This window comes from Mugil cephalus, chromosome 1 (genome assembly GCF_022458985.1).
Source record: "Mugil cephalus isolate CIBA_MC_2020 chromosome 1, CIBA_Mcephalus_1.1, whole genome shotgun sequence".
Lineage (NCBI taxonomy): Eukaryota > Metazoa > Chordata > Actinopteri > Mugiliformes > Mugilidae > Mugil > Mugil cephalus.
In genome coordinates this window covers 22,392,655-22,405,194 of record NC_061770.1, presented here as the reverse complement: position 1 = coordinate 22,405,194, position 12,540 = coordinate 22,392,655, and the positions used below count along the sequence as shown (strand labels likewise).

The window sequence follows — 12,540 nt, the reverse complement described above, 5'->3', positions numbered from 1 at the left end:
TTAATCTCTCCATCAGTTTGTGGGTCCTTGGTCTGAAAAACATTGAAGACCCCTGAACTACACACACATTTATTTCATTACATTCTTGAATATTGTCAGTAAGTAAAATTAACTGCAGTTAGGAGCAGTGTATGTTAGTATACAACTTACATTTTCTCATTCAATGGAAGTTTTTGTCAGGTTGGGTTGTAGAGGTGAGGACCCAGATGCAGGGCAACAAGGATGAGGACGGAGGTACAAACAAAAAGTATTTAATAACTAACCAAAGGCGCTGCGCAAGGCAGGAACATACAAAATACAAAAATTAAAAAGAAATCATCGACATGGCATGGAATCTAGGATGGAAAACAAGGAACGTGGCAACATGGAAGAGACATTAAACGACGCGACAAGGAACAAAGCGAAGGCAGGGCTATAAACACACTGGGGGCTGACAAGACACAGGTGAGACACATCAGGGCAATGACAGCAGGAGAAACCAATTAATAATCAAGTGACAAGGAGGCACAAGACAGGAAATCTGGAAACCTGACAAAATAAAACAGGAAACTTCAAAATATGAGCCCAAAATAAAAGACAGACGGAGAACCATAAAGGGTCTCTATGTCACTGTCAGCAGGATGTTCTTAGCCAGAGGTTGATCTCACTGATTTGTCTTTTCTGTTCTCTGTGAAGAAAATCTGCCAAAATCCAAATGAATAATAACTGGATTCTGGAGCAGCAGATTTCATCTGAGAGTTTAGGCTGGTTACACAGGTTCACCCTGAGGAGAGAAACACACTGATTTAAAACTCAAACATAGAAGAATTAAAGAAAAAAATTATACATTTTAATTCCTTAGATAAACCAAGTGCTGTGATCTGTAACAGTGAGAAATAAACATACCTCTATGAAGTTGTCTGCATGATTGTTTTTGTCTGTAACTAAATAAAACCAGAGAAAAACATATTTACCATCACTGTCATGACTCAACAGAAAACCTTAACATCATCAAAGATGTGACAAAACATGAACAAGAAGAATGTTTTACTGCTATAAATGGAACCTACCTGCTGGACATTTTATCTGTCTTCTGATGTCGTACAATACTACTACCACTTCTATAACGACTAAAACAATGATCACACCAATGTAGACACCAACATTTGAAGTTTGTTCCCCAAAAACAGAATCAGTTGACTTAGTTCCTGCTGTTATCAGCTGAAGGTTCATTGATTCACATCTGGAACAATAAAGAGACATTTTATAGAGAATATTACTGATGTAATAAGACATCAAACATGTCTCCATGTGTGATGTGAGGATTTACTTACTGTGTGTGTTGGTGACAAGATGTTAATGTTCCATCTGAAAATGTTCCATCACTGCAGTCAGAGCACACAGTGTCTGAGGAGGATGTACCTGCACACACAACATTATATGGAAGATGAAACTAGTTCAGTCTAAAGTATGAAGAGATGAATTCATGAGGAAATAATGTTTCTTAAATCTATGAAGAATCAGACTAACATAGAAACCTAGATGGCCTAGATGAGCATTAAACATTGTTCACCCACAACCCTGAGATTAAGAGTCTCATGTTCTACCGACTGAGTTAGCCAGGCTACCTAGTTACTGACATATTTATTCTTTTGGGAGAAGATTGATTCAATTTTACAGACGACATCTTGTTTATTATACATCTGGCTGAGGAAGACAAGCGGGTTATGATCAGTGAAGACAGTTACAGTTATAGAGGTCGAGCCTACATAGACTTCAAAATGCTGCATGGCAAGAAGCATGGCAAGTGTTTCCTTCTCGATAGTGGAGTAGTTTAACTGATGTTTTTTAAACTTCACCATTCATGGTTCACACTCATTTGACCACAAGTGCTCATGAGCCAATGCCAGCACATGCTGCCGACAGTCACCAGGGAGAACAATCTGATACACTACACCCCAATCTTCACCTGCATCAGTTGCAGCACTATCCAACTGTGAAACCCACCTACGCATTAAGACACCCTCATCAAAGAAGAAAGGCTGTTTAACGTCACACTTCTCAGGCTTCTCAACAGCAGCTGCCTGTTCTCAGTCGCTTATTCTTGACAGTGTCCTGCCTGCAGTTGTCACGTCTGATGTGAGTGCTGTGGTCGTAAGAGGGATTGAAATGGGTTTTGTTCCTGCACCCTTACATCGTGTACATGTAAAAATTAGTGAAGGATCCGCTGCCTGTGCAGCGATGAGCGCCTTACGGTTCAGGGGCAAGGTGGTTGCAGGAGTAACTACAGGCTCAGTCACCTTCACTAGCTCCTCCAACCTGCAGTTCACTGAATCGTCACCAGAGGGCAACACATCCTGGGACAGAGCAGACACAATGAGTCAGACAAATCAACTTTCGGTGCCTGCTTGCGGGCGGGGGCTCTAGTTAACACACTAACTACTAAGTACATCAGGGAGCTGTTTGACTAGACCATCCTGCTCAGACTCAGGTATAGGTTCACTAACCACCTCAGGCACAGGATACACCTTACCGCCAGCAATGTCGTTTCCCATGATGAAATCAATGCCATCAATGGGAACACAGGAACGGACACCGACCGGGAAGAAACCAGTGGCCAGATCAGGTTTTACATGTACACGATGTAGGGGTGCAGGAACAAAACCCGTTTCAATCCCTCTTACGACCACAGCACTCACATCAGACGTGACAACTGCAGGCAGGACACTGTCAAGAATAGGCGACTGAGAACAGGCAGTGTCACGCAAGACTCTCACCAGACGCAGGTCTTCTGGCTTTCCTGTGGCAGACACATAACAGGAAAAAATAAAGGGTTTAAAACAGTCATCTGGTACCCCTGACACGCAGTTGGCAATTAAGTGACCGGTTTTATGGTAGAAAAAACACTGTCTCTCAGACTTGGAAGTGGTGGAAACCTTAGCACCGGGCACCGGTGAACTAGACCTTGGAGACCACTCACGATGGGCTGGTTCACGCCTAACAAACAACATAAACTCATCTGCCAGAGTGGCAGCCTGCTGCAGAGTGGTCACCTTCTGCTCATTTAAATATACCGGGGTGCGCTCTGAGACACAGTTTTTAAACTCCTTCAGTAACATCAACTCCCGTACTGAAGCAAGATCCTTAGCCTTACATGGCGCACACCACCTGTCAAATAGAATCCCTTTCTCCCTGGCAAAATTGTTGTGATTCTGATTCTACGTCTTCATGAGACCACAAAAACATTATCTGTAAGCCTGAGACCTGAGATAGTCCTGAGATACTAATTCATTTTATTACTTACCACAAGTCAGAGAGGACGCTGACACACAGTGGTGCTGATGTCTTATACTCACGATATAATAACACTGCATATTTATTCATTTTGATCGTTTTTGTTTATAAAATTATTGAAAATAATATTTCGCTATATTGTAATGTGCACACTTCGTATTTATTCATTCATTTTCAATTTTTGCTACTTTTGTTTTTGAGTTTTTATCTTATGTCATCTCCGTAAATTGACGTTGTACATCAGTAACTTACAGTTTGTACAGATTGTACTCAACTTTTTCTGCTGTGAGATACAGGTCTGACCAGGACATTCTCAAACTGTGGCAAAGTATAAAATATGATATTTTCAGTTATGACATATCAATGATATTTTAGGAAACATTTACCAATATATTGAGACAGAAAAGCTTATTTTAACTGATATCACTCATAAAGACACAGCAACAATTAAAGCATATGTGGTATTACAACATGCAAAGGCATCAATAGATTTCATATATGTGACACGACATTCAGTCCATTCATACATGACACAGTTTCCAATAAAACAAACCGTCTACATGTCACTGTCATCAGGGTGTTTATACAAGTTCTTCTGTGCCATCAGAGTTTGAGTATGAATTTATAAATAAACTCACGTTATAAATTCAACATTAAAATCTTCAACCTCAAATAGAGTTAGTCTCAACTTCTGGGTAACCAGGTAGCCAGCTAAATCCGGTGCTACTTTCACTTATCACTGGCCTCATTATACAAGGAACTGATCATGGAGTTTTTCACTCGGTCTCTCCCTCCAGTATTTGCCTTGAATGAGCATCACCAGCGTTAGTCGTGTTCTTCAGTCATCCTGTCATACCTCTATAAGTAAAAAGCAGAAGGGATACAAACTGTATGTTTATAGCTACATTCATACGATGGTGAGATACAGCAGTGTATAGTTAGCACGTTTATATAACAGCCAGCATTAACGTTGTTGTCATCATCGTCGTTGTCATCAGCAGAGAGGCCCAGACCACCCTCTCCCCGTCCACTTCCACCAGCTCCTCCAGAGGAACCCCCAGGTGCTCCCAGACCAGACTTGAGATATAATCCCTCCATCATGTCCTGTCTTCTCCAAATCCACAAAGAACATGTCAACTGATTGAGTAAACTCCCATTTCCCCTCCAGCGCCCTAGTGAGGGTAAAGAGCTGGTTCATGGTTCCACTCCCAGGACGTGAACCACATTTGTTCCTCCTAGAGCCTCCAAAAAGGGTCGGTGCTCTGAACTGCTGTTTGGAGCATAAGCACCAACAACAGTCACTTTTACTTTGGTAAAAAGACAAATGAAAATAAAAAGACCTTCATTACAGTTTTGGAACCATCTAGTGGTCAGAAGTCACCATTCCCTTTTTAGAGGGATTTTGAAGACAGGATGGCAAATCTTTACTTCTCTTCTTCAGTATTTCTACAATACATTAATGTGTGCACGTAGAGTAGATTAACTGATAGTCAACTGTGTTACCAACATATTCATGTGAATTTGCTTTAGATGTTACATTTACAAATATGAAGTGTATAAAAACAGGAGTTGATCAGGGCCTTAATGTGACAGGTCTGAGGTCTGCACTTGGCACAAAGTGCTAAAAATGGCCCAAATGTCAACTGTAAAACAGGGATTAACACAATCTATTGTTGTAATGTTTTTTAATCTGTTCAATCAAATTCATCAGCCTAGACACTTAAATGTTAATCAATAAGTAATTAATAAAGAATTAATTCTTATATTAAAAAAGGTTACTCTTGTTCTGTCCAGTGAACTGTTACTTCTGTCAACGTGGTCACATGTTATAAAATTACAATGTTACAACATTAAAAAACTCATTTGAGTTTAAGTTTAGCAAACAATGAATTTAGTACATTTAGGGTGTATATTATGGAAACATGTAGTTTATTTATCAAAAATGAAACCTGATATTTTGTGGTTTGAGTTAACTTGACATGTACTCCTAATTATACAACCAGAGCTGTGGTTTTTGTTCCTTTCCAGAAACTGCAGCCACACTCATCTCTGTTCCTACTGCTCTGCTTTACCTTTACTGGTATTATTATTATTACCACCATCGGATGAAGGCAATTTAAAAAAATTAATAAAATAAATAGTGATTTTAGTTGTTCAGTGGCAGTCTTCACTTGTGTTCATGCATTAAAGCAGAGACATTTAAGTAACATCATAGTGTAACACAGCCAGTTATCCCAGTGCTTCATGTTTACTATTACAGCTTTAAATATAGTAAATAATATGAATATAACCCTTTAGGTTTAAAGTGTTTTTTATTGATTCAGTTATTATTTGCACACCATTTTTCATTCTTTGTCGACTGTCAATATCAGATTCAATAAAAAATGTCACTGACAATTTAAAGTTCAATCTAATCTTAAAATACTGATAAAACATGTCAATGCTCAACGTTTTTTTAACAACTCATTAATCTATTAATCTCTATAATTTGACATTCTTTGTCGACTGTCAATGTCAGATCGAATAAAAAAAAAAATATGATAATTTAAAGTTCAACCTAATCCTAAAATACTGATAAAACATGTTAATGTTCAACCTTTTTAAAAAGACACACAGGTCAGACTAGAACAGTCTCAAACTATTAGTCTATTAAGACAGACACACTCAGTTTAACTGAAATAACTTCAGTAAACATTCATACATAACACAATTCACAAATGAAATAAAGTGTCTCTGTGTCACTGTCAGCAGGGTGTTCTAAGCCAGAAGTTGATCTCACTGATTTGTCTTTTCTGTTCTCTGTAAAGACAGCGTCCAGATGAATAATAACTGGATTCTGGAGCAAATGTAGTCCACAGAGAACAAATGATATCTGAGAGTTTAGACTGGTTACACAGGTTCAACCTGAGGAGAGAAACACACTGACTTTAAACACAAACATTTGTAGAGACATCACACAACCAGAAGATCCTCAGTGAATAAATATTTAATTAAAGAGCACACAGTTGTCTTACCTCCTCCTGCTCTGACAATGACATCGATTATTCCCCTGATTGTCGTGTATCTTGGGGTTTCTGATTTTTACAAGAAATTTAAGAAAACAATGTTACATGATCTAATTTCTTTGATAAACCAAGTGCTGTGATCTGTAACAGTGAGAAATAAACATACCTTTCTGGAGTTGTCTGCATGATTGTTTTTGTCTGTAACTAAATAAAACCAGAGAAAAACATATTTACCATCACTGTCATGACTCAACAGAAAACATTAACATCATCAAAGATGTGACAAAACATGAACAAGAAGAATGTTTTACTGCTATAAATGGAACCTACCTGCTGGACATTTGTTCTTTCTTTTGATGTAGTACAATACTACTACTATTAGAACGACTAAAATCACCAAACCAATGAAGACGCCCACAATAACTCCAACATTTGAAGCTTTTTCCTCACAAACAGAATCAGTTGACTTAGTTCCTGCTGTTATCAGCTGAAGGTTCTTTGATTCACATCTGGAACAATAAAGAGACATTTATAGAGAATATTACTGATGTAATAAGACATCAAACATGTCTCCATGTGTGATGTGAGGATTTACTTACTGTGTTTGTTGGTGACAAGATGTTAATGTTCCATCTGAAAATGTTCCATAACTGCAGTCAGAGCACACAGTGTCTGAGGAGGATGTACCTGCACACACAACATTATATGGAAGATGAAACTAGTTCAGTCTAAAGTATGAAGACATGAATTCATGAGGAAATAATGTGTCTTAAATCTATGAAGAATCAGACTAACATAGAAACCTAGATGGCCTAGATGAGCATTAAACATTGTTCACCCTGAGATTAAGAGTCTCATGTTCTACCGACTGAGTTATCCAGGCTACCTAGTTACTGACATATTTATTCTTCTGGGAGAAGATTGATTCAATTTTACAGACGACATCTTGTCTGAGCAGCGTCTGTTTCATCAAAGTATCCAAATGTAATTGGTAGATAATAAATATGAAACGACAAATGAGCAACGTCTACATGTTGGTTTGTCAAATTTGGTATTTTTAGAATCGAAAACACAGAAAGTAGTGACGCTCATTTACTCACTATCTTCCGTAAACTTTGTGCTCATTTAAACTAGAAACCAACCTTTTTCCTTGATGTATTGTCCTGGATCACAGTCCTTGTGTTTCTGTGCTGCTTTACATTGGTCCTTTATTAAGTCAATACAGAAGAATCCTTCAAGTGGTTCACAAACTGTATCTGATGTTGTTGTACATGACTTCTTTACCTTCAGACCAGAACCTATCAACACATATGGAAGTTACAAAACATGCAGAAACAAAACTCCTATTCTGTTTAATCTGTTTCTGATTTAAAGATACCTTCAGTGGTTAGAACAACTTTACAAAATGTGACACAATAGTCTCTTCAGTTCATGAATTCATAGGAAACATCTGATTTGATTTAAAATTCACTAGTTGATGTTATTGTTGAAGAAAATTAAACATTTCTACTGATAAATAAATAATATTAACATAAATGTACCTGTATCACAGTTATTGCATTGTAAACACTGTGTACGTTTAGTAGCTTTATCCAATCTATATCAACTCTGTTTCCTGTTGAAAAGACACACATTTCAAGCCATCTTGTTAAAACACAATCATCATAGTAAGGAGCATGTTGCTAAGTAAAGATTCATACACTGTTGCTTCTTAAACTGGTATTATTATTACTACCATCAGATGAAGGTGAGTTTTAAATAAATATCGATTGTAGTTGTTCAGTAGCAGTTTTCACTTGTGATCACACATTAAATGTCAGAAAAGGACGAGGAAACTTTTAGTCTCCAGTTGGATCTTACCAGGTGGACACATTAGGCAGCATTTATTGTCTATCTGATACTCTTCAGGACGACATGTGAGGGTTTGACAGCACAAGACTTTAATCACAATTATCTGTGAAGAGAAATTAAAAGAAACAAGAAAATAAAAACAATCATCTTCCATGTTTCTTTGATCCGTTCATCTCTCCTCTGACTTTAGTCTCTTAACAATAAAACATCTCTAAATTATAACAGGAGGCTTCTACCAACATAAGCATTGTGCAGATGTGTCTGTACAGCAGGGGTTGGTTTTATGAAGTTTGTCCACTTACAAAGAAATGAATGGTCTGTAATTGTTTTATTTATATTATTTATTTGTTTTTATATTATTTATTTGCAGGTTTATTTTAACCGAGAGAGACAGACTATAAACAAACAAAGTAAGTACAGAGTACACTGTCATTGTCTTGGTCGTATGTTTCAGGTCATTGTCGTACTGGAAGACCCATCTTTCATGCTCTGGTTGAGGGGAGGAGGTTGTCATTTATTACAGTACATAGTCCTGTTCCTCTGTCCTTCAATACAGTGAAGTCGTCCTGTACCATCGGCAGAAAACCAGCCCTAAGACGTAACGTTTCCACCTCCATGATTGACGGTGGTGATGGTGTTCTTAGAGTCATGCTCAGCATTTCTCTTCCTCCTGATGGATCCAGTTGATGCCAGACAGATTTAACCCAGTCTCTCTCAAACTTAAGACAGGCCTGTATGTGAGTCTTCTTGAGTAGGGGGAACTTGTTTTACGCTTCAACACAGTGTGTAGCCAATGGTTTTGTTGGTGACTGTGGTCCTAACCTTAACCTTAACCCTTCACTCTGCTCTATCTGATCAGAGGGTAACCAGAGAACATCCAGTTCACTTTGAGTTGTTGGATGTATGTGAGATGTAAACAGGACTTGAAGAACAACCCCACTTCTTCTATCCCACTAATAGAAAGAATCTCCCAGGATTAGGAGGATTAGAGGAGGAGCTTTATCATTTATTATCCTGTGATTTTCTGCTGTAAAGAATTTTACCAGAAAAGCTGAAGTTCTCAAAGATGTTCTTATTGAAGTCTTGTCATGTAGCAGGAACATTTTTTCTTAAGTTGAAGACATCTCAATGAGATTTGGGATGAGGTGAGATTGAACATGAGAACAGCATCTGTAAGAAAAATGAAATGTATGATCTTTTTTGACAGTGAATTAAAAATGATGGAGGAAACGTTGGTGGGGCACTTGCGCAAGGAGGCAGCAAAAAGCTCCAACCGTTCAAGGAGCAACTACAAGAAGCCCTCTCCTCTGAGGCATTTCTCAGCCGGCTCTAAAATAAAAATTTTGTGAGAAGCCTTGAAATGTTTTGTATTTTTGTATAATTTTATTATAGATTTCGTTATAAATTTTGTTTTCGTAGAACATATTCGGTTTCTACATTTCATAGAGCCATTCGCAAGACATGAAAAAAAAAACAACAAAAAAAAAAACGTATGTACATAAAGTACCGGATCCAGATAAGACCTACTCTTCACTACATGCACATTTGACAGACCAAAAATAGATGTGATGAATTCTTGTCTGTTAATATCTTGAGTGTTTTTTCTCACGACAGTCAGAAAATTTTACATCTCAATCCCTAAAATTTATGGAAAATTAAGTTTTCTGAGTCTATTGCCAACTTTTGTAGGCTACTTCCCTACTTTAATACTCATTAAATCCTGCCTTAAATTAGTTTTCCCCACTCAAAAAGGTAATAATAACATTTGTGCGCTTTTCAATACATTCATTATAGGTCAAAGAATGTGTAGGCAAAAACGTTGACTTTTGTGCTGCTGGAACAAACTGTATTAGTAGCTACTTGGGCTCATATCCCTTTAAGAACCGTGTAGGACCTTTTGGTGTCGGGGGGCGTGTCGTAGTGACGCCCTATACTCGACACGCCTCTCTTGCAGTGCGGAGACAGACACATGGACTCAACAAAACCATTCAGTCCCTGCATGACCATGCAGCCTATATAATATGTATGTGTATCAATACATAATATTTAAATATTAGTAAAAGGTGCATTATGGATATATGGCTTGCGCCTGTTTAACGATGTTACTTTTGAAAGTTATTGTGTTTTTTTTTACAGATCGATTAAATTAAATGACGTTTGTCTGTGTGCTCAACTTCTTTCCGATTTAGTTTGTATTTCAGTACCTTGGTGTAACATCAGGCAGGTCCGTCTTTCAGTTGTGTTGCAGTCGGAAGTTTAACACAACAGTGGCAGTATGAACGTTGAGACGGGCCCAGTGCTGTAGAGGAGTTCGTAAACACAGATCACAAAGAGTTGAATCCTCGATGGTGACGTACAATAAGTTCAAGTGTCCACTGACGAGGAACTTACCGACGACGTAGGAACCACATTCCAATAAAATAAGAAAAAAAAAAAAAAACGAAGACACCAAGTAATAATCGTGAAAACAACAAGTCCAACCGGGGAAATGCAACAGACAGAGCTCCGCCCTAGTGACTGAATAAAAGCTCAGCCCAGATGTCTGTCTTCCTACAAGGAATCACATGTACAGAGGGCGTTGCTATGGTTACAGTAAACCTACGAACCTTATGCATTCATAACTCACTGGCACTGACCTCTGGGTATTTCTTACTGTGATCTGTATCCTTGAATCTAATTAAATGTATTTATAGCTAAGGTTTAAGTCCCTACACTGATGGAAAGTCACAGAGGAAACGTTAATTAAAACAATTAAATGCATCATTGTACATCAGTACAACAAAACTGTCACATCTGACCAGTGCAAATATAGAAAAAATAAAAATAATAAAATCAATTCCTGAGAAGATCAAACATTGGATGTCTTTAAAGTAGTGCTCTCAGACATATTAACTACATTACATTCTTGAATATAATTTTGAAGTAAAATTAATTAAACTGAAGTTAGGAGCAATGTAACAACTACTCTACTCTTTTCTACTCTGTTTTTATCTGCAATGATAAACTGCACATGAGCTTTAATTAGAATTAGCTCATGACTCTGTTTGAGGCAGTGACAGTCTGTGAGAGGAGGTAAAATACAAAGAAAAGAAAAACCACAAAAGTGAAAGCAAGACGAACATTGCAGCAGCTGGAAAATGTAAATTGTTGCACTGCTTCTAACTTCGCTTTCATCATTTGAAGTTTTACTTCAAAATATATTCAAGAATGTAATGCAGTTAATATGTCTGAGAGCACCACTTTAAAGAGATCTAATGTCTGATCTTCTCAGTAATTGATTTTATTATTGCAATATTTTTTTCTTATAATGTTGTTGTTTTCGTGTTTGTATGTATGTTTGTATTGTGGATACTGGTGGCCATATGAATGGTGTGAATCTTTTTGTTTGTTTGTTTGTTTCTATCTTTACACTGGTCAGATGTGGCAATTTCGTTGTACTGATGTACAGTAAAACATTGAACTGTTTTAATGAACATTACCTCTGTGATTCTACACCAGCGTAGAGACTTAAACCAGTGATAAATACATTTAAGTAACACAGTAACAAAATACCCAGAGGTCAGTACCAGAAATAACTGTGTAGTCATTAAACCGCGTGTGCTACCATGACTATTAAATATTCAAAGTATGTATGTATGGACAATAAATCCATCGTGCAGACCTGCCTGCAGTTATGTGAGTTCGTGACCCAGTTCACTTGAGTCAGCTGAACCAGTGTTAATGTAACCTCCGTTCCATATACAGAATATGTCAAAAGAAAAAGAAAAACTTAGACAAGTTGAATATATAAGATTAAGATTCAAATATAAAAACAATAAGAATAGCAAATAAATTAACAAATGCAAAGTGCAAATTAGATTATAGACTAGTGTTATTTTCACAAATAAATAAACCTGCAACCATAGCAACGCCCTCTTTTAAGTTAGCAGAATTGGTATCTTGGGACTTTTATGTGCGGTCCAACAGATCACATGACCGCAGGTAAAGACAGCACCCTTTTCTTGTGTTCATCTGATTGTTGTTTTTAACAATAATTACTTGGTTTCACCAATTAATGAGCATGTCTTTGGAAGTGGGAGGAACAACCCTGAGATTAAGAGTCTCATGTTCTACCGACTGAGTTAGCCAGGCTACCTAGTTACTGACATATTTGTTCTTTTGGGAGAAGATTGATTCGATTTTACAGCCGACATCTTGTTTATTATACATCTGGCTGAGGAAGACAAGCGGGTTATGATCAGTGAAGACAGTTAACTGTTATAGAGGTCGAGCCTACATAGACTTCAAAATGCTGCAGGGCAAGAAGCATGGCAAGTGTTTCCTTCTCGATAGTGGAGTAGTTTAACTGATGTTTTTTAAACTTCACGGAGAAGTAGCACACTGGGTGGCACACCGTATCAGCACCATCCTG

The 12,540-nt window shown here is 37.6% G+C and overlaps 1 protein-coding gene and 2 long non-coding RNA genes across 3 annotated transcripts in view; all 3 read right to left on the bottom strand.

Annotated features, from left to right (window-relative positions):
* LOC124996486 (tumor necrosis factor receptor superfamily member 14-like) overlaps nt 1-12,540 on the bottom strand; it is a 78,998-nt gene that overhangs the window by 6,749 nt on the left and 59,709 nt on the right. The window lies entirely within an intron of this gene.
* On the bottom strand, nt 515-10,627 carry LOC124996633. Its single transcript, XR_007110877.1, has 9 exons — nt 10,521-10,627; nt 10,334-10,428; nt 9,173-9,299; nt 8,139-8,232; nt 7,820-7,893; nt 7,421-7,576; nt 1,050-1,401; nt 886-923; nt 515-763 (listed from the first exon to the last, which is right to left on the bottom strand). It is a non-coding gene; the product is annotated as an uncharacterized LOC124996633 (long non-coding RNA).
* Nucleotides 5,567-6,690, bottom strand: LOC124996639. Its single transcript, XR_007110878.1, has 3 exons — nt 6,445-6,690; nt 6,288-6,347; nt 5,567-6,177 (listed from the first exon to the last, which is right to left on the bottom strand). It is a non-coding gene; the product is annotated as an uncharacterized LOC124996639 (long non-coding RNA).